This window comes from Belonocnema kinseyi, chromosome 2 (assembly GCF_010883055.1).
Source record: "Belonocnema kinseyi isolate 2016_QV_RU_SX_M_011 chromosome 2, B_treatae_v1, whole genome shotgun sequence".
NCBI classification, from domain to species: domain Eukaryota; kingdom Metazoa; phylum Arthropoda; class Insecta; order Hymenoptera; family Cynipidae; genus Belonocnema; species Belonocnema kinseyi.
In genome coordinates, this window is record NC_046658.1 from 152,569,054 (window position 1) to 152,591,416 (window position 22,363).

Here is a 22,363-nt window from a genome sequence, read left to right on the forward strand (position 1 = left end):
CTACAAGCTATCTAAGGATGGTACTATAGAACGCCACCTCAAGGTAGGCCTAGTGGCGCCATCTCTTGGTCAGGCCGGAAACTTATCAATCCAACCTCGTAATATTGATTGTATCCAACAAGTTGAAATCACTGAATTCATGTTGCAATAATATAAGTTATGTTTTCTATTCAGTAAAATCGTCTTGTGCCCTGCATTTTTTTATTTTGGAAAAACTTTTGTTGGAATTAACAGTATTTTTGTTCATTTTAATATATTCGTTTGCCTTAATGAATCAAAGTTTATGGTTGAATTGTTTTGTTAATGTTAAAAAATATTGTATTAAATCAATTAAAGCATTTTGCTGAAAGTACGTTAAATAATTCCGCTCACTTAACAAACTTGGTGCAACATTTGAACACTATTTTCCTAAGTTTTCATGGAAAAATATTGAAAATTGAGCGAGTGACAGCGAATCCTCGGAGGCTCCTCAAAAAAAAGTTGTTTCGCGGTATATATCATGACACACAACACAATCATCTAAAATAAAAAAATCGAAGTGCAATTTTTGAAGGAGATGTTTCTCGAGATAGCCCTGGGAAGATTTTTTTCGATTTTTAAATTTTTGCTAGCACTTGGATGCCAAAAAACTGATTTTCACCAAAAAATCGGCTAATTTGTTATTGTAAAATAAAATTAATAATTATTCAAAAAACCTTATGGCGTAACCTTGAGAAACATATCCTTTAACAAATGCATTATAATTTTTGCAGATGATTCTGTTTTAAGTTGTGTTGTACAGTGTACACCGCAAACAAGCATTTTTTGTGAGGCGCCTCCGGGCATTCACTATGACTCACTCAATGTTCATTTTCTTAATGTTCATTTTCAAAATGTATTCCCTTAGTTAAACATTTTAATAGTGATGACGTCTTTTTAGAAAAAAAAAGATATTGTTGAATTGCCTTTAGTCAGAAAAGACAAGAGAAAAGAAGCTTTAGCCAAATTAAAAAAAAAAAAGATGAATTTTTTAAAAAGAAATGCAAAGCTTAATATTTGAGTTTTATTTGACAAAAAAGATCTATTTTTAACGCAACAGTTGACTATCTAAAGTTTCATTTTACACAAAAAAAAGGTTAATATATTACTAAGTTTCAGTTTTCAAAGAAAGATTTTTTTAAATTAGAAAATATTTAAGAAGTAATTTTCATGCCCAAACTTAAGAATTTTCAATTAAAACAATAGCTTTGTAACGATAATTATAAAAAAATTGGATTCTTCATATTTTCAACATGAATAAAAAATATGTTTATTGAATATAAATACAAAATATTAAGAGGGCCGTCAAATAAAATTCAGTCATGATAGAAAGAAAAAATTTTATTTTACTCATCTCACAATTTATATATTCGTTAATATCAAGGTTCAAATAATACGTAGTTCTTAAAAAGACAATATTTCGTACAATTTTCTTTCTCATGAATAAGTCCACTTTTTCAACTAAATCCAAAGAAGATGAGATAAGAAGTGTTTTCAATTGCTCCAGTAAATAATGTACTAAATTATATCAATAATAATTACAATTTGAACCTTTCTTACTTTTAGATATTATTTATGATTTCTTCACCCAAATCGAAAGGTACAAAGGATGATAATTTCCGTAAAAACCAAACAAATTAAAAACAGCTTACGGTTTTATTAAATTTTTGTCAGATCTACATGTATGCACTATTTTAAACAATTCCACTCACAGAATTTAAAAAAATTACAGTTTGCGGTTGCTTCATAGAAGATTCTAAAACAATAATTTCCATTTACAATTTTGACTCGTAACCGGACATTTTGGTAAGGATTATGATTCTGATTTATAGTAGAGTTTATTTAAAAATAATTTAACAAAATAAAGTTATAAGAACATTTAGTAAAGGACTAAAGAAAGTAAACATTTGCCGCTTACTTAGTCCTTTTATTGCTGTTCAAATTTATTAATGTGTCTCTTACACATAAGTTTAACAGGTCCAAAATGTAACGATTAAAAACAAAAATTATCGTCTTTAAATTGCATGCACATACGTGCGGCTTTTTTATGAAAAGAAATTTCGATGTAAAATAATAGGTTTTAATGGTTATTTAAAAATGAGAACATGTTAGATAACGTTTGATCCTATATTATCTAAAGTTGGTCAGAACACTTAGGAAAATTGTAAACTATAGTGTTACAGTGAAAAATAACTAATAAACATAAATAAACTGGTGTTCACTGCAACAAGAAGAGATTTATTCCTATTTTTTATGAAAAAAAAATCATTAATTTATTTAAGGTTAACAAAAATCCGTTAAAGATTATGTGATTAAAAATCTGAAGAAAAAAAACATCCTTAAGAAGTAAATAATAAGGTTGTATAAGTTGTTCAAAATAACTGCACAGAAGTGTTAAGTAAATTAAATATGGTCAAATTGTATTGGGATTAGGTTATGACCCAAAATTAATTTTGTTTAAAAAAGAAATATGAATTTCCTTGCATTGAGTTTTATCCTTAAATCGAAGACGACACGACGTCCCGGAACATGCTAGTACTAAGAGCGGTTCACTTTAAGCTGTAGATTCCCCCATCGTGTATTTGACTGCAACCCAGTTCGTTAATGATGGGACAAGAACCAGGCTTGTCCAATATGTCGGGGCAGACTGCTCTCTTCAGACCACTTGATTGAATTATAAAAATTCGTCCGTGACTGATGATATATAGCAGGAAAGCCCCGTGTTAAATAATCAAAAATAAGATCCAACTTTAACCAAAAATGCCTTCGACATCTTAGGCAGTAACCATCTTAAGCCTGTGACAAAAATTACTCGTTTAAAGAATTAATTTTTATATAATAGATTTTATTCCTTCACGATAATTCATTTTGATAAAAAGAGATATTTCGGGTTTCATTCGTGTAAGAAACTACGAATTGTTTGCAGACGTTTTGTGAACATTGCAGTTCACCGTGGAGACTGATCGAACTTGATTGGCCAATCACGTTCGACCAGTCCCCACGGTGGGGCGCTCTGGCTAATCACAGGCATCGTAGAAAGTATACCTAAGAACATCATGACCTGATATCTCAGTTTCAGGTCAGCCCTGAAGATCTGAACTGCAATGTTCACGAAACGTCGGCAAACAATTCGTAGTTTTTTACACGAATGAAACCCGAAATATCTCTTTTTATCAATTTTGTTATCATAATAACCGAAGGTGTTCCATATTGATGTCGCGGTAGGGCTTGAGCTTTCCTCTCATGACTTTGACGGCAAAATGTTGGCAGTTGCATTTCTACTGACAGGGTTCCCCATGCCAAATAGGCTGATAACGAAAAGCAGAGGAACAAAGTAGAACAACAAAACCCACACATGAAAAATGGAGGGCATATTAAAGATTTTGAAATGCTTATCGCTTTCCGAGGATCGTCGGGCGCCCCTGGAGCCACTGCATGCGGGACGGAGGCGATAGTGAACTGCGAGATGGTCAGGGAGATTGCACTAATCAAACAGCTGGCCAGCAAGAACATCTGCGACAAACAGTAAGTAGTGGAACATCAACTGTGCCTGCTGAGGGTGCTTTGGCTAGCGATAGCTATTTGCAGCCAACCACCTCGACAGAAATATGGTGGGACAGCATCAATTGGGATACTACAATGAAAGAGGAATTGGTGCGTCTCGATTGCGAAAGTGCGAAGTTTGAAACGAAAATGAAAAAAGGATAAAATTTAAGAACGAAATTTGCTGCAAAGTAACCTAATATACAAAAAGTCGCACTAAGAGATCTTATCGTTAAGGTGAAGTACATCAGGACTAATCTACACGTTAAAGAAACCCGAGCAATGGAGCTTAAATAACAGGTTAATTTGGCGTGGAAAAACGACGGCAATGAACACTAGTTAGAGAAAGCCACGTTAAACCGGCAAGCAGGAGCAATTGATGCTCTTTCTGAACCTATTGATGATCCAACACCACCACATGCTCCAGAGGTGGATGGCCTTATACAACTGGAGGCAGAACCAGCGTTTCATCAACCAAAAAAGGGACGAAAATGGACATACCATATGAACAGAGATTTTATGCGTCTTAATTTTCTGGCAGAGGAATGTGGGCAAAGTGTGGGGAGAGAACATAATAGACTCTTCTTACCTAAATACCCAGAGCTAGCCGCAAAAATAAATGAGCAGAATCTGGCAGATCAAAAACGCTAAATATCTGTAAAGAGACTGCTTTCGGCTTTGGAAATACCTGCTATCAAAATGGAAGTGGAACAGCAGCTTCCTATTGATGGACTCGCCTTAGAAGATGCAGAGAACGGAGACTTGATTGATGCTGAAGGCATAGGTGCTCGGTATGATGAACATCATGTACCGAATCCATTCGAACCACATCCGGATATTATTAACGATGACGTGGATAGGAAAATCCCAGAGAAACTACAGCACCTTGAAAGGAATTTTGTTCAAGCTTTACTGGAGTTCAGATATGTAGAACCAACAATAAGGCATTCTCTGCCCAAAATGAACATCACAAATGATCTGAGTGCACTGTGCAGCTGTGACAACCGTTAGAACGTTGGGTCGGAAAACTAGGCCTGCTAATGCATTTTTCCCCCAGCAAAGGATCAAGCTCCACGATGGAAGATTAGGTTGGATATGGATGTCAGCAAAGTAAGGTGCAAATTGGGTCGATTCACTTAATATAAAAAAGGAAATATAACCAGAAAGCTGATAAACCATGTTACTAAAATCATCCACCCTCTGCACATCAAGACATTAACACCAGCAACATTGGATGCAATTTTAGACTCTCAACGACAGAGACTTGATGTTCTTACTATCAGACTGCATCGGTACAAAAAAATTAGTGCACGAAGACAACAAAATCAAAACTTTTATACAGATGAAAGAAGGTTCTATCGTAACTGAGAGTAAAGCCAAATAGCTAACAAGGAACCGAAGTCCGTCAATTGGAAGATATGAATAACTACTTATCGGATGTTTGGGTAAAAATGAACAGATGCAATTTGGACACTGCGTGGTTTAAACTGGAGGAAGCAAGGGCAAGCAATAGCCTTGAAATGCAACTGACAAACACCACAGCTTTAGATGTGTCAGCGGTATTCAAAAGGGCAAGGTATTAGAAAGGCCCAGGTCCGGACATGGTGCACAACTTCTGGTACAAGTACCTGACGAGTGTGGATCTTGCGTTAGCAAGTTGTTTTCAGAAGATCATAGAACAACCAGATCTGATGCCAGGCCTCATGCCCCAGGGTACTACGTATATGTTAACAAAAAAACCAGACGCTCAAATTTCATCTTACATTCGACCGATAGCCTGTCTTCCAACAACTTATAAATGTTTTACAGCTATCATTGCAGATAAGGTATATTCTTATTTCGGCGAGAATGATATTCTTACAGAAGAACAAAAAGGATGTTGTAAAAAATCGCAAGGCTGTAAAGATCTAGTCACTATAGTCGCTGTTGCCATGACTCAAGCTCGTAAGCATCAAAGGAACTTACACAAGCATACATTCGCTACACGAAAGCATTTCCTTCTGTGCCGCATGACTATTTGCTTGAAGTCTTAAAACTTTAAAAAATCTGGCCTGAAGCTGTACCCTAGTTCAGACCAAAAAGTGGAGCAACTGATCGATGTCACAAAGTAGTTTTCCAATGATATTCACATGGAGTTCCGCCTAGATAAATTAAGAACAGTGCATTTAATCAGAGGGGAATTATGGACTGCAGAGTTAGAGAACGAGTTCGAAAATGACAACGAGGCAATGGCTGCAGGCGAAACATATAAATATCTGTGCATTCTTAAATCTAAGGATATTCAACATACGATAGTTAAGACAAGCCTAACAACTGCCTTCACTACGAGACTTAGATTAATTATGAAGAGTTTCCTCAAATCGGAAACAAATTAAGGGTAATTAAGAAATATGCTATCCCTGTCCTTACATACTCTTTCGGGCTTATAAAATGGTTTAACAGCGACCTAGATAAGTTTAACAGAATTGTTCGTGTAGAAATGACGGAGCACCGAATGCATCACAGAAATTATGCGATTAAAAGGGTAATTCTACCACGACATTTAGGGAATACGGGCGTTGTATATATCAAAAAACTCAGTGAGTCACAAGTTATACAGTTGCGAGACTATTTGAACAGCAAACAGAATTCTGCGCATTACAGTACCATCTGTCATGAGGATCTTGACTACACGCCTTAAAATTTGTGTTCAGATGGGGCCTTGAATATCAGGGCAGACACCATGGAGGAATTAGAAATACAATGGAGGCAGAAAGCCATTCATGGCAAGCACCCCAACATGTTAGATCAAAATGAAGTGGATAGTGAGGAATCTAATATTTGGCTAAGAATGGGTGTTTTGTATCCAGAGATGGAAGGATTTGTCATTGCGATACACGAAAAGGTTGTCAGCACCAGGAGTTATTGCAAACACGTGTTAAATCAAGACGTGGTTGACCGGTGCCGATTATGCGGAGATACCAACGAATCCAAACGGATCATTACATCCGGGTCAATCGACCTGACATTGTGATGCGGGAAAAAAGGTGGAAGATACTACATCGTCGACATTGTTAGTGGCTTTAACTGAAATTTGCAGTCAACCTATACAACCAACATCCGCAAGTATAGCGAGTTAAGGCACGAAGTAAAGACCATATGGAGAAATGTGAGTCATGCATCTATTCATCCCATTGTGATTTCGGCTACAGGCAAAGTGCACGCAAGGTGCAGTGAACATTTTAAACATTTAGGAGTCAGTAGGGTATTGGCAGCAGCTCAGAAGCAGGTTTTATTAAATACTAATCGCATTGTATGAAACTTTCTTCCCCATCAGGAAGCGAGCGACTAAAAAACCGTGGAGTAGCAAATTTTAGCTCTAAGAAAGCATCCAGAGGTGACTGTTGTCACCTCCAACGATCGTGGCCGCTTGTAATTGTATACCTACAACATCATCCCAGGAGGTTTCAAGCATCATATAAAATTATTTGAATCAACTTATAACATTCTAATCTCAGCAGTCACTTGACTCCGTAGCTATAATGTATAACCGGGTTTAACCGAGTAAAAGTTTAGTAAAAACGTAATAATAATTTCATATTTGAAATAATTATAACTGCCAAATTCGAATTTGAAACCAAGGGAGATACATTCCGGACTTTTTGTTGATTTTTTATATTGTTCAAATTAATTAAATTTACTTATTACAATGCTACACAATTTAGGATACTCCTGGTGAGAGGACTCAGTAAACATTTTCTGTAAACAAATTAATTTGTAACCGATCATGACGAATTTTAAGCGAAATAATTCAATTTTAAACTAAAAATTACAAATAAATAAATGCTAGTAAATTACTCAATGTTTAAACAAAAAGATAAATTTTTAACCCAATAAATGATTTACTAACTTGAAAGAAGAATTTTCAAAAAAATAAATGAATTTGAAGGAAACTTCTGCATTTTTTCTACAAAAATTCAATTTTTCTACCGGATAGTTGTACGCCTAACCAAAAGAATTTTTTTTAAACAAAAAACAATACGAATCATTAACAAAAAGTATAAAATTTCAAACAGAAAGATAAATTTTCTAATTAAAAAGACACATTCTCAATGAAGTTTATAAGTTTTTAACCTAAAAACTGCAGTTTTAAACAGATAATTTAACATGTAACGAAACGTTGAAACTAACAACAAATTGATTAATTTTCTAGCAAAAAAGACGAATCTTTAACAAAATATATAAATTATCAACAAAAAGGGTCAATTCCTAACGAAAATTTTGAATTATTCCCCGAAAAAATGAATTTGTAACCAACTAGTTTAATTTCTTACCATAAATATGAATTTATTACAAAAAAGATTATTTGTCTATTAAAAAGACGAATTTTCAACAACAACAAAATAAATTTTCAGTCGCAGAAATGAATTTTTGACAGAAATAATAAATCTTTCACTGAACAAAATAAATTTTGAACCAAAATATTGAATTTTTAACTAAAAGGTTGAATTTATAACCAAAAAGATTAATTTTCTACAAAAAAGTAACTGTTTATATAATACATTAATATTCAATCAAATAGTTTAATTTTCAACCTAAGAAATATACCCAAAAAAAGATCCTAGAAAATACGAATTTTCATAAATTAGCATTAAAATGAAGTATTAAATTAGCCTTAAATGAGCCGTAAATACCTTATAGGCTAGAATATAATAATTCAAACTCCATAATAATTGGACACTAATTAAATCACTTAATTAGTTAAGTTTAATTATTATTTGAATTAATAATGCAATTAATAGTATCTATTATTCAATAAATAATCAATTTAGTATGTAATCATTCAATTTATGACATTAAGAATTTAATTTAACTTAATTGAAATTGAAATAAATTAATTGAATATAATTCAGTAACTGAAAAATTCAATAATTGTGATCAAGGTTTCATCGGAGTCGTGGCAACCGCATTTCATAATGAATACAATTTTAAGGTCTTCATTTTCATGAAAAATTCATCTGTTAAGTCAATAGTTGCGAAAATAAACAATTTCTGTTTTGGAATTGTTTTCGAACTTTGCAATAAAATGACTATGACAAACGTTTACAGCTGTGGTCAACTAATGACAATACAGTTTAAAAAATGTGATTTTTTAATGTCGACTTTTGCAGCGGGCTCCCGGACTATTATACCATAGTATTTACTTTACGAAATTAAATATATCATTAGAAAAATCATCATATGTTGTGAAATAATTTTTTGTTGCTTCTAGCCTCTCATTTAAACAAAATTCACCTAAATTATATATTACTATATTGTCATACAAGATCTGTCATTTTGAGTTTCGTAATTCTTACACTGAATTTTCGAATTTTAGCAACTTCTTACAATACCCTAGTAGAATCAATTGTCAAACATATTGACAAAAGTTTTAACATTTGGCGTTCTTCGTTGGCAAAGTGTGGATCGTGTCTACATCGCAAATATCTAAAATATTCAAGGATAGTAAATGGAATGTTAATCTTGAGAAAAAACTCCACATCACCGCCAGAATGCAGTAATGATATTTTTCAATCTGACGTGAAGGCTGGCATACATACGAGTACACCCAGTTCAAGATCAGTCGAAGTTTCTCATTCTAGAAAGATGGGAATTTTAACTTTCATTCTGTGTTTCTTCGTGTCCATATTACAGGGCAATTATGTTGGTAAGTAGAATATAATATAATACTGAGTCAATTTTTTATTAAAATATCTTACGAATTTGCAACAAATTTTATTCATGATGGAGCAAAATGTTGCTACGGAAATAAATAAATGTGAAATAAAAGTTTTGTAACATTACAGAAAAAGCTGAAATTTGAGTATTGTTGCGGCTCAATTAAAATTTGGCACTCTTTCGAACTTAGGCTCTGAAGGAACCGTTTTTGAGGGTTCCTTTTTGGTTCGCTGATATCCAAAAAATATGAAAAAACGTGTTTTATTATCCTTTAAACCAAAGTATCCCGTGTAGAAATCTCCCCGGTTGGCCCTAATACAACAAGGTTTCTGGTCGCATCCGGTCGGGCTACCCCTGGCTGGGTTTCATGGACAGGAACCGGGCGGGAGCCAGCCGGCCTGCATTTTTTTCGAATCACGTAGTCTGGGCCCAGCCGGTTACTGGCCGGGCCAACCCTGGTTATATCCCATGATCGGGAGCCGGCCGGGCACTGGTTAGGTTAATGTTTTTGTAGAAATTACACATTTTTTAAGAGCCGTGATATTATCAAAGACGTAATTATGGATGCTAGATGAATTATTATTTGAAACTTATAATTTAAAGATGCATTAGCTCAGAGAAACAAAAATGAGCTTTTTTAAATTCTTTTACCTGAAGCAACATTTCTTAACTGCTTTTTGGCAGGATTACCCGACCGGATCCCGGCCGGTATTGAAGCCGGGATCCGACCAGTTCACCGTGACGTTTTTAGCCGGATCCCGGCCGGATTCCCCGACCAGCGAACGGCTTAAAGCGGGGCTATCCGGCTGGCACCCGGCCGGATCCCTGATTGGATTTCTACACGGGATCTGATTGAGATAAATACTTACTTGCTTTTTTAAAATTCAATATTACGAAATATTGGAACTGTCACATTTCTTGTTCCCAGTGGAATGGAAGGAGATCTTTTTTTTTTAGAATAAGTGTTAAAAAAAAATGCTATTCCTAGCTCCAACTAGTCTGTAACATCGTTAAGAAATTCTGTTATTCTCTGATGATAATGCAGACTTCTTGAAAAATTTGACTTCTAGCGCACAGCATAACGATGTGAGTTTTTCTGAAAAAGGAATCTTCCCTCGATATCTTCAGTAGCTTAATGTTAAATCATTTAACAGACAATCGGAAGTTTTGTAGTTGTTTTCCTAGCGAAGCGAAAGTAGAAGATCCTTATTCAGAAAAGGATGAAAAAAAATAATATTATCAATATTTACCTTCCAGTGTTTAATATTTTGATTGCAATATTCGAAACTTCGCGATTTTTATTAGGAAAAAAGTTTATTTTTCATTATTTTGGCATCAGTATATTGAAATTTACAGCAAGGCGCAAATTTTTATTGAACATACAGACAGTAAGGAAAAAAATTCACCTCGATTTTTTTGACATCAAGCGAAATGCCGGGGAATGGAAAATCGGCAGAAAAAGCTTCATTCCACTTTTTTGTATACCATAAGTGAAAAAATTATACTTACAAATTATTTTAACCTTTTTTTTGTTATAATTAATTGTTTCATATCAAAGACGCAGAAGAAAAAATCCTATATTTTCAACCTTTATTGTTTAACATACAGTGAAAACCGGAGATAGTTCCCCGGAGTTTTACTTTATTTACTCTTTTGAAAACCTGAACCCTCAGTAATGTTCAAGTTTATAGATGTTTGCATATTTGTCAATGGACAGTAAGAAGTCAAAGGATGCCTAGATTCTCAGAATATATTTATTTTATCGAAATTTCGGACCTTCTTTATTTTTTCCAATATTAACTTACAATGAATATCAGTTACATTTGGCCTTTTTTTTAACAATATCACGTTTTTGCGGTTCGCTAAAAATATTCATTAATAAAAACCCCTATATTATATCTTACAGATGGATTTAAGAAACTACCAAGTCCTATACCAAGACAGCCGCCGCCGCCTAGAAGACGAGACAACGCCGAAGACCCAGAAAGTCGCCGGCAGTCTATTAGACAGGCTCCAAGTTAGTATATTATAATTTTTTTAACTCACAAAACATTGCTCAAATTTAAACAAAAATCGAAATTAAAAATTCAAAAGTACATATTCTTATCGAAATTCATATTTTAAGAATAGTTATTATTCTTAATATTATCAGTAATAACAAGTATTCGATGTTGAAAAAATTGATGTTTAAATTAGCCTAATATATAAATGTTATAAATTTCCATAAATTTAAAGTCACAAGTTTTTTTGAACTGAAAAGATAAGAATGTTTTAACTGTTATCAAATTTCATGGATAACGAATAACGCCAGGGTGGCCGCTGGACCGCGAAACCGGGAAATTACTTTGAATATGTTTTTTGGCCGGAAATGGACAAATTTGTAGAAAAAAATTTAGTTCAACTTTGATTTCAACCCTTTTTTAAATAATTAGTTCAATTATTGTGACCTTTTTCAATTATAATATATAATTATAAAAAAAGAAATTACTTGATATTTAGAAATTTCTGACTGTTCATTTAAAATGAGTAATTATAAATTAAACATTCAAAATTTAAAAAAAAAACTTTAAACGTTACAACTGTATTTTTCTCTTCAACAAAGTTTAACTTGATGTTCTCAATTGAAACTGGTATTTGCATAAAAGAATTATAATTTTTCTTGGAACAGGAAATGTCAAAATTTAAATAATTTTTAAGCTGGGACAGGGAATGTTTTGATATAATGAATTTTAGTTCTAGGATAAAACGGGATAATTTCGAGAAAAAAATTATGAATTGGAACCAGCCAATTTTACAAAAAGTTCTAATTTTTACGAATAGATGAAATGGAGAATTTTCGAAAAGAATTAAAATTTTGGATTTGAACGGGGAATTTTTTGAAAAGCATTAAAATTGCGGATTGAAACAGGGAATTTTCGATTATTAACAAATTCTCAGCTGAAATTAGAATTTGAAATTGCTTAAAATGGTATAATTTTGAAAGTTTTAAAAGTAATTCATTCATTCTTCAATTAAGAGAACTGGAAACGATAATGCAGATTTATATTTTTTAAACTCACTTTAAAATTTGGAACTGTAAAATTTATAAAAGTTTTTGATTGGGCAGTTTAATTGTATTGAATTTAAAATTCTTCAGTTGAAAAGTGTTATTAGCTTTTATTTTATACGTCTAAATTATAGAGTATTTATATACAAAATGACCATGTTTATTATATCTTTTTTGTGTCAGCGCGAGGGGGTGCCCTGGATGCATGTCTGACCCCTGGACTCGGAAAAAAATTAATGAAGTTTTTTGAGGTTATATCAGAACCCTGACGAGCTGCATTTTTTTGAACCTCGAATTCGGATTTAGCGACAGCAACAATATATAATAAACATGGTCTGACCACCAGACTCAAACCATTTTTCATGAGGTTTTCGAGGTTATGTCGGAAACTTGACGTGCTGAATCTTTTTATACCTGGCATTCGGATTCAGCGACCCCAAAAATATATAGTAAACACGGTCTGACCTGGTAACTTAAAATTAATGCAATTGCGACGTTTTTGAAATTTCTGGACAAGACCTCCATACTCAAAAATCCTTATTATAGGGGGGTGTAAGGATCCCTAATATACAAATTATTGGGTTTTGTTTAAGAAGTTCTTCAATAAAAATCAATATGAAATATCTTACAGATGAAGGTGTTGGGATACAACAAATAACCCATATAGCAACACAACAAGGACCTACTGATGCCTATGCTTCAAGTTCTACGAGTATAATTCGACGTTAGTATATTATAATTTTTTGGATTGAGAAAAAATTGCTTAAACTCGGAAAAGTGTATGTTTCAACCGCTGATAAATTGTTCTTGCTGAACAACGTTGACCCCCAGATACCTTTGAAAGAAGTTTAAATTTCAAATTAAAAAAGAAATATTCTCATAGGAAATTAATTAGGCATCTTTTATCTGGACAAAATCTTATAGCTTTCCAAATTTTTCAAATAAATCCAAAAACATCATCAAGAAAAAAAAAGCTTATGGAGAAAAGATTCATAGAGATGTGTAATGCGTTTGCAGAACAAATTCTTAAATGAAAATCCTTGTATTACATTTTTCAGGTGAATATCGTCAACACCACGCCCCTAGTTTATTAGAAATGGAAAGAGCTGAAGGTAATAGATAGATACAACTTTTATTTTTTGCCTGCTGACCCATAAAAATTCCCTTGCTTACACCTCCATGATTTACAGAATTTGTTTTGAAATTATTCCTGACAAACGAATTTTCATCTACGCTTTCATGCTACCTTAATTCTATGACTGCTCGCTTTGCCTTCTTCGCTTTGCTCGCTTCGGGTCGCATGCATTTCCTTATATTTCGTCTTGTCTCGGATTACCAATGTCTGCCTCGCAATGCCAACTTCTGCCTACACGGCCATTTTGACATTACCCAGCCACTTTCGAGCATTGTTGTCTAATAGGCCATTCAGTAGGGTGAAGAACATTATGTTAAATCTAAACTTTTTTAATTTTGCGGTACATAAAGAATTATTTCCTGATTATAAAAGTCGATTTTTAATATTTGTAGCGTTCGAACTCATGTAAGATTTGAGAAAAAAGACATTTTATTAAATAAGTACTGAAAAAGTGATATTTATTCAAAGTAAAAAATCTCGTTTGCTGCTGTTCTCAATATCTTCGACGAAGGACATTTTCTGATGCAAGTTTTTTTTTTAATCAAAAAATTTTATTTTAAAATATAAAAAAGCTCGTTAATTGAACCGAAATAGTGTATTTAGATTATTAAAAATTTCATTCGATTTCAGAGTTTTTTGGGCAAATAGATTTTCTCTATTTTCTCAGCTTGAGTAAGACTGGACTTTGTATCTTTTTATTGTGTACGGAAGAATAGTTTTAGTATTGAAAATCTTTTTAAATATATACGTATATTTATGAAAGATCAAAATAAGCATTGTTTCTTTCTACATTTTTCACCTTTAAATTTCAAAAAGTTATTGTTTACCAGGATAAGTGATATAGTTGCTCAGTTTCGAAAAGAATGTTTCTTGCTAAAAACATTTGAAAGACATTTTTCTTTGAAAATTAAACTAGTTTAAAGAATTTTATTCCGATTTGAATTTAAATTATTCACTACAAAATAAATTCAAATGAATAAATGATTATTGCTAATTTTCCCAGGAAGCTAAAGAAGTTTTATTTGTTATTTTATTGATATCTTTGAAAATTCCTAAGAAGTTCCTTTTTCGAAGCCTTCAAAAATCGGAATTATATTTGACATACTTTAACATCTTTTCGAATTTTAAATTGCCATTCAATGTTTTTAAATTTTCTAAAACTTCTAAATAGCTTTTGAAATGACGTAAATATTTATATCCTTTTGTTGTAAACTCCGCAAAATTAAAAAAATACCTTAAAATTTTGCAAATTTTTTTTTTTTTAATTTGTGAAATCTTTTGAAATCTTGTTGAGTAAGCTTTCGAAATTAATTTTAAAAAAACTTCATTAGCTAGTATATTTGCTTTTAAGTATTTTGAAAAACTTGAATATTTTGCCGTCCTATCTCTGAAATTTTCTGATAATGCAAGTAATGAAACTGAAAATTCACTTATTTAATTAGAACTAAATTTTGATACAAATTTTAATTCTTTCCTAAAAATTTTACTAAACATTCAGTAGTTTGAAATATTACGTTTATTTTATAGTTCTTGTAGATATAAGAATAAAGCAACAGGTAAATAAAAAATTTGCTTTTCTGGAATTTGGCGTCAACAATCTTTCTAGGTTCATGAAAGTTTCCTAAAACAAATATGTAATTTTTTTTTCTAAATCGGTTGCTAAAAATAAGTAAAAAAATGCTAGTTATATATAAGTCCTTTAAAAATCGACTTCCACACACTTTCATTATTCATAGAATTTTCTCATAACTACCTTTTAAGAATTAACATCCTCTAACTCCTTATATCTAATCTTCTCGTTTTTATAGCCTAGCCATCCTCGCCGCACACGCATGTCGCTATTTTCTCGCTATGCCTCGCATTGCTAGCCCCTGCCTCCGTGGCTACCACGTAATACTTATCCGTGCAACCGCATCCCATTCTGGCTCAAATTTCCTGACTTCCTTGCTCTCCTTTCTCACACAAACATTGCACTCTCCTTTGGCATAATCTACACATAGTTCCCGTCAAACCTTGACTCTCTTATTCTCTCCTCTCCTTCTGCCTTCTCTTTCACCATGCTATTATTGTAAACTAATTCATAAACCTTCCTTTCTTCCTCGTCCATCCTTCTCACTTCATCCGTCTGCAATCCATTAGTTCTAAAATACCTTTCCCTTTTTACCTCCATCTTTGCACCACTATGCCTGTTCTAATTCTCCCACCAACAGTCCTTATCCAGCTTAGCTACCCCTCTTTCAAAAATTGCTCCTCATATTAACACGCTCGACTCCCCATTATAATCCCTAAACTCGTTCTGCCTATCTCCCTCCTGACAATATAGTTCGGAATATTCCTTGCCAACCACAGCGTCCACTTTACAAAACTTTCTTGCATCCTATTTACCTCCTCACTTACTTTTCACCCCGACACCTTCACTCCGTAAAATAAGACACTCATCTCTGGGGAATCAAACAATTTCATTCTCCTTACAAAATCATCTACGAACAACCTCTTCTCTAGCCCCCGCACCTGCCTCATCGCCACATTTGCCCTTCTTACCCTCTCTTTTATATGACACTCGACTCCCCACTTCCTCCGAGAAAGGAAGCCCAGGTACACAAATTCTTTCACCTCCTGTACCGCTTTTCCCTTCCACTTCTATTCCCCTCCCTTATTACTCCCACCTCCTATCCAAAACACTATAACCTTCGGTTTAAATTTGATTTGAAAACACGTTTAGAAATAAAAAACTTTGTAGATTTAAAAGTTGGTTAGAAGAAATATATACAAAATATATACAAAAGACTTTTAAATACCTGATTATTCTTGACAGTTACCTTTTGCTAAAAATGTAGCGATTTTTTTATAAATTTGTTAAATTTCTAAGAAAATTATTTTTTTGAATGAAAATTTGACTATCCTATACCAAATTTAATATTTTGTCTTTTTCATTACAAATTTAACCTATTTGTTTAAAGTTTAATGTTTTTTGTTTAAAATCTATTTTTTAAATCCAAAAATTTTTAGTCTGTTGATTATTGCCATTTCAAGGTGGACGTAAAAAAAGTCTTAGGTATTTGTATAAATATAACGAAATTAAATTAAATTTAATAGATTACACCTAATGAAATTTTACTAATCGATTACTAATAGAAATCACTGACACTAAACTAAACCATAGATATAAATTTATATTTTTTTATCATACAATCAGTGAAATTCTGGAAGCAAAGTACTTTATTAGGTTACTACTCCATTTTTAAATAAATTTATAAGATTATCGCTATTTTGGCTTTAAGTCGCTTAGTTTTCAATTTTGATTTATGTATGTAAATATTTTTTGACTTACTTAGAACAGTTTTTGCATCTACATAAAACTGACAGTATGCCTCCCTTATATAAGCGCTCATATACAAATAATATAGCTTAAAATAAAAAGGTGGAGTTATCCAGGAAATCTTACGTTTATGTGTAATTTCTGCTACATTTGTAAAGAAAATCTGCTAATATGAGGAAGACAACTCATCAGTTTTGCTAGCTAAACTGCGGACTAAGCGATTTTTGTGACCAAAAGTTCTGTTTATCCAGAAAATCTCTTGTGCAAATTTTCGGAATTATTCAAAAATAACATTTTTTCTTCCGTTTTAAAAAAAATATATAGAAATTTGACTTTATTTAAAGAAAATAATCCTGTTTTTGTTTGAGGATTCAACTGCATTGTTGAAAATTTTGTTTTCTAGTAATTGAACTTCTTTCTTCATTTGTAACGAAATATGTGCAAGGGGTCACAATTTCTAGCTCTCGAATAAGATCTATATACATTCTTTAAAAGATTTTTTGAAGATTCAAAAATCTCTTCTTGTCTAAATAAACTAGATGAAGCGGAGAGAGCAGTTCCTCCTCTACCACGCGAACATTTCAACAACATTCGTCCAGGAAGCCTCGTTGCTGTACAGATTCAAGGCAGAAATTATTTTGAATATGGAGAACTTCAGAGCAGTGACTGGAGCGACTGGGATAGGCGGATTTACACTGCAAATAGAAATATAGCTATCGGAGTAAATCGCGTTTTTATAACAATCGTTAATTCTGATCTTTCAACAGAACCTCCAGAGAATAGGAATATTTTCCTCGCACAGCTCCCACATCGTGTTCAGTTAAATCGTCGTAATGAAAATCAACGGTCCATACTTTTCATAAAACACAATGATATTATTTATTATGCAAATCTATTACCTAGAGAAGTAAATTTGGAAAATCGTAGAAGAAGTATAGTCCATGTATTAGGCGAACATAGGCCCGGTGCTTATCGAGCCTTCCATGGGGTGCTACAAGTTTGGGACGAAACACACAATGTTCCTATCTTACCTCAGTTCCAGTAAAAAAAACGATTCATCCAAATGTGCATTGCTATGATTTTTAATTGGAGACGACTATTATCGAATAAAAATCATATTCTCTGTTAATGACTTTAACTTAATTTTGTTTTAATCTACTCAACATTATATATGTTAGAGGCAAAGTATATAATCCAGGCATTACATATAATCCCTAGGCATCATCTATAATGCCTGGTCATTATGTATAATGCCTGGCACGAGATAGGCAAAGTGTATAATATTAATTTTGAATACAATGATGCGGTTACAGAAGGCTATACTAAATTGAAAAAGATTTATGAAATTCAACACATGCTTACTCGTTCTTTTTGATAACAATGTCCTCATTGACATCACTTTTTATTTTTAAATTCCATGAGCGGTCCAAAGATTCGGTTCACATGTAGCAAACTGCGATCTGAAAAGGGTAATTTTATCACAGAAATACATATTTTTCAGGAAAAGTTTAAATTTTTCGAAATGCTCCAAAAACCGATAACACTATTAAAAAATTAATTTTGAGCGAAATTTGCAAAATAAGTAGAAACATTTCAATTCATAATCGAGGAAGAGTTTTCATTCATTTCTCTGAATTAACTTCAAGAGAAAGTTTAAGAAGATTTCATGATATTTCATAAATTGTTGAAGAACTAATCTGGTTGATATAAAAAAAATTCTGATAAAAGTAGATTTCCTGGAAAAAACTATTCCTTAGGCAATGGACACGGTAAATTTTTCACACCATTTTTTCCCTGTTCCCTTCGGCAATTTTCGTGTTCGTTTTCCGAAAAAACTGTTTTTAAATACTTTTAAACCTGAACTTTAACAATCATATGAATGATCCAATTTGTTTTCCAACGTTACTCATAAAAATAAAATTTGGATTAAAATTTTTTTTATAATTGAGAAATAATGCTTTTTATAACATCTTGCTACCACATTACAATTTGTTAACAGTTTCTCATTTTTGAAGATATGAGAAATATATAATTATGGATAGAATTATAATACTTAATTTGACGACAAAAAAATGGTTTCTAAAAATGTAAAATGACTGAGCAGTATGAATTCGAGATTTTTACTGTACCTTTTCTAGTTTCCATGTATTTTATTCTCTCCAAGGCTCAGAAATACAGTCAAACGAGGATTTAATGTCATTTTTAAGACTGAGCGTAAATTAAGTCCAGTCTCGGAACTATTATGTCGATCTTCTGTTTTTTATTCTTCTTGTTTCTTTCTCTTGTTTGTAACGCTTGAATGAGCACCGCATATCCTCCCGCAGCTGCTCTCATCCATCCCTACCGCACGTCGTCAATTCTCAGAAACATTAAATCAATAAACACTAAATCCAGGTTGGACTGTAATGTTATACAAAACTAGAATCCAACGACCAAATTTGGACCACAAAAAATAAACGAAAACCAAAAAAACCTTATTTTTATCTGAAAAAACCCAAAAAAACAAAAAAAAACAACAACAAAAATAAAATAAAATTTTCGGAAAAAAAAATTACAATAAAATAAAAATAAAAAACGTAAATAAATAAATTTGCATTACCAACGTTTCGGTACTCGTACCCTTATCAAGGCAAGAAAATTTTAAGTGGTAGAAATTGACATCACCCATGAACAGGTGCTCTCTCTTTGATACCTGAGAATCGAATGAGGGTCAGTAGGCCAATCTGTTGTAAACACAATATAAATATCTGTCACAATTACATCAGAAATAGAGAAAGTAAAATAAAAATAGAATTCATGAAACAGCTACGTTATATGTAATTAATCATATTAGCATAACTTTTGTTCAACCCATCCAAATCGGTTTTTAAATTAACAGATAACTTTTTTTGTTTTTTAATATAAAGCATTTCCATGAATTCCCTCTTTCTCTCATTACTTTCACTATGCAAAATTTGAACATTATCCCAGTCAAACTCATGGTCAACATCAACAAATTCCTTTGTATGTCTGGCGAGAAAACTCTTATAACAGCGTCCCAAACGAACATAACTTTTGTGCTCCTTTATCCTAGTATTAAGAAGTCTGCCAGTCTGTCCCACGTAATTCATCCCACAGATCCTATAAGTGATCTTCTAGACAACACCACCCTTTTCAAAAATATCCAAACGATACTTGCAAAACTTTATCACTGAATCCATTTTAAATGGAATGCGGCAAATAGTATGAATTTAAAATTTTTTTAACATAAGTTCAATAGTTTTAGAAATTCGACCAAAAAATGGAAGAACAAAAGTATTAAACGAAATATATTCCTTTAACTCTTTCTGATTATCTACAAGCAAATTATTAATGTCTTTGTTTTTGATTCGTTGAACTCTAATTGCAATATGTTTCTCAAATAACTCCTTTGGATAATGATTCAGAAAAAGGATATTCCTAAAAATATTTAAATTTCTTGTGTGAAATGAACAATGGGACAAACCTAAATCTCTGTCAACTAAGGTTTTAATTACTGCAATTTTGTTTTGAAAGGGATGAGCAGAAAGAAAATTAAAAATTCTACCTGAATATGTACTTTTTCTGTACCAATTGGTAATAATATTACCATTCCAACCCGTAATTACTTCTATGTCCAAAAAGCTGATTTTATAATCCTGTTCTATTTCATGAGTGAATTGAAGTTTTGGATGAAAACTGTTAAAAGTATCAATGTCAATCTGTAACTTTTCCAGAGGAACACATAATAAGGTATCGTCGACAAACCGAAAATAAAAAGGCGAAACAAAATCTAATTTCCCAAAAACAAAAACCTCCAAATCTTCCATCACTAGTTCTGCTAAAATCGGAGAAGTGACTGAACCTATGGGAGTACCAGACTTCTGTCTATAGCAAAATCCATTAAATTTAAAATAAGTTGACTCCATAATAAAAAATATCCCTTAAATAAAATCTTTTTGACATAAACGAGTACGGGTTTTTATATTAGTCCATCTATTTAAAATTGCCTTTTTAACTAATTCAAGGGGTATACTCGGAAACATTGCAATAACATCCAAAAAAATCATGACATGGTCATCCGGAACCCTTTTTTTGAATGACACTTTTTTGAAATTCCCGTTATTTGTTTTTTTTATTGTAATAATAATTTTCCAATATTTCCAGAATAATTTTATTGCAATAATTTCTTATTGTTTTAATTGTACAATAGTTTTTGGATTTAAATAGAAGAAAATTATTATTTCTATCTTGGAAAACTGTAAAGATATAACTCGGCTAATCGACGGCCTCTTTTAATTAAAATCTCAGGAGATATATTCAGATCGACGATGTTAAATTGACTGTTTTGTAGAATTAATAATTTTCAGAGACTCAATTAATTACCCATGTATTGTGTGAATTTAATAGATATCGAACCTGGTCAAAAAATAAATTCTGAAAAATAGACTGATTTGAGGCACCAGATTTCACTCGTCTCAAACTTATATGTCTCTTCGAAAGATAAACGCTTCTTCTTGATTTCCTTCGACATTTTCGTAATGCCTGGTTACACCTGCTTACGCAACACATGACCTAAACACTGATTGACTGAAAACGAACGGAAGCGATTGTCCTGCGAAATTTTCGCCACTGACTGAAGATGACTAAAGCAGGGAACATGATTAACTGCCGAGGATACTGTCCGCTTTTTATACACTTCTGCTTTGTTGCGCAATCGCTCTGCTAAATAGCAGCGTCACTATCTTGCCCCCTAGAACCACCTTGTCCTCTATAACGTGAACTTTGCTTACGGGACTACACTGTACAATTCACTGGGTATATAATACTAGGTACAAACACACTAGGTACAAATTTACTGGACATATAATTCACTGAGGTTAACAAATTTTACGAAAAATTTGAAATTCAATTTCATCAAACTCTGTGATCGGAATGACATTAAGAAAACATCTTTATTTCGCGGTTTACTTTCGCAAACCCCTCTTTTCATTCTGTTTTGCATACTAACACTAATACGCCCCGGAATTGCGCTCCTTAATTTTCATTGAGGTCTTTAATCCATGCACTAGAACTACCAGGTGTCAGAATGGCCAGAATGAGGCGTTGAGCAATCCGAAACGTTTCGCGGAAACAGTGCGGTTGTCCACGAATGTTTAAACAATGTAAAAAAACTGCGAAACTGCAATGTAGAATTAGGCACCTCAACCTCAATAATTATCATGGATCCTACCTCGTTTAATAATTCAGGATCATTTGACATCCACTTGCGAAGGGGAAACTGATTCTGAAGAAGTATAGCTTCGTCCAAGGTATCCGAACCTATAATTACATCATCAATGTAAGTCCCTTTTTGAATTTCTTTAGCCGCAAGAGAACATTGTGGTCCCTCATCAATTGCTTGTTGCTGTCGACATCGAAAATTGAGAAATGGTGCACACGATAATCCATATGTGACCGTTCTTAGACGAAAAGTTTGAACTAGGTCCTCGGATGGTTTTCTCCATAGGATCTGTTGAAGATGTTGTTCATCTCGATGCACCAGAATCTGTCGTTTACATCTTCTCGACATTAGCACAAACAACGATGACATGGAGTCTCCAACGCA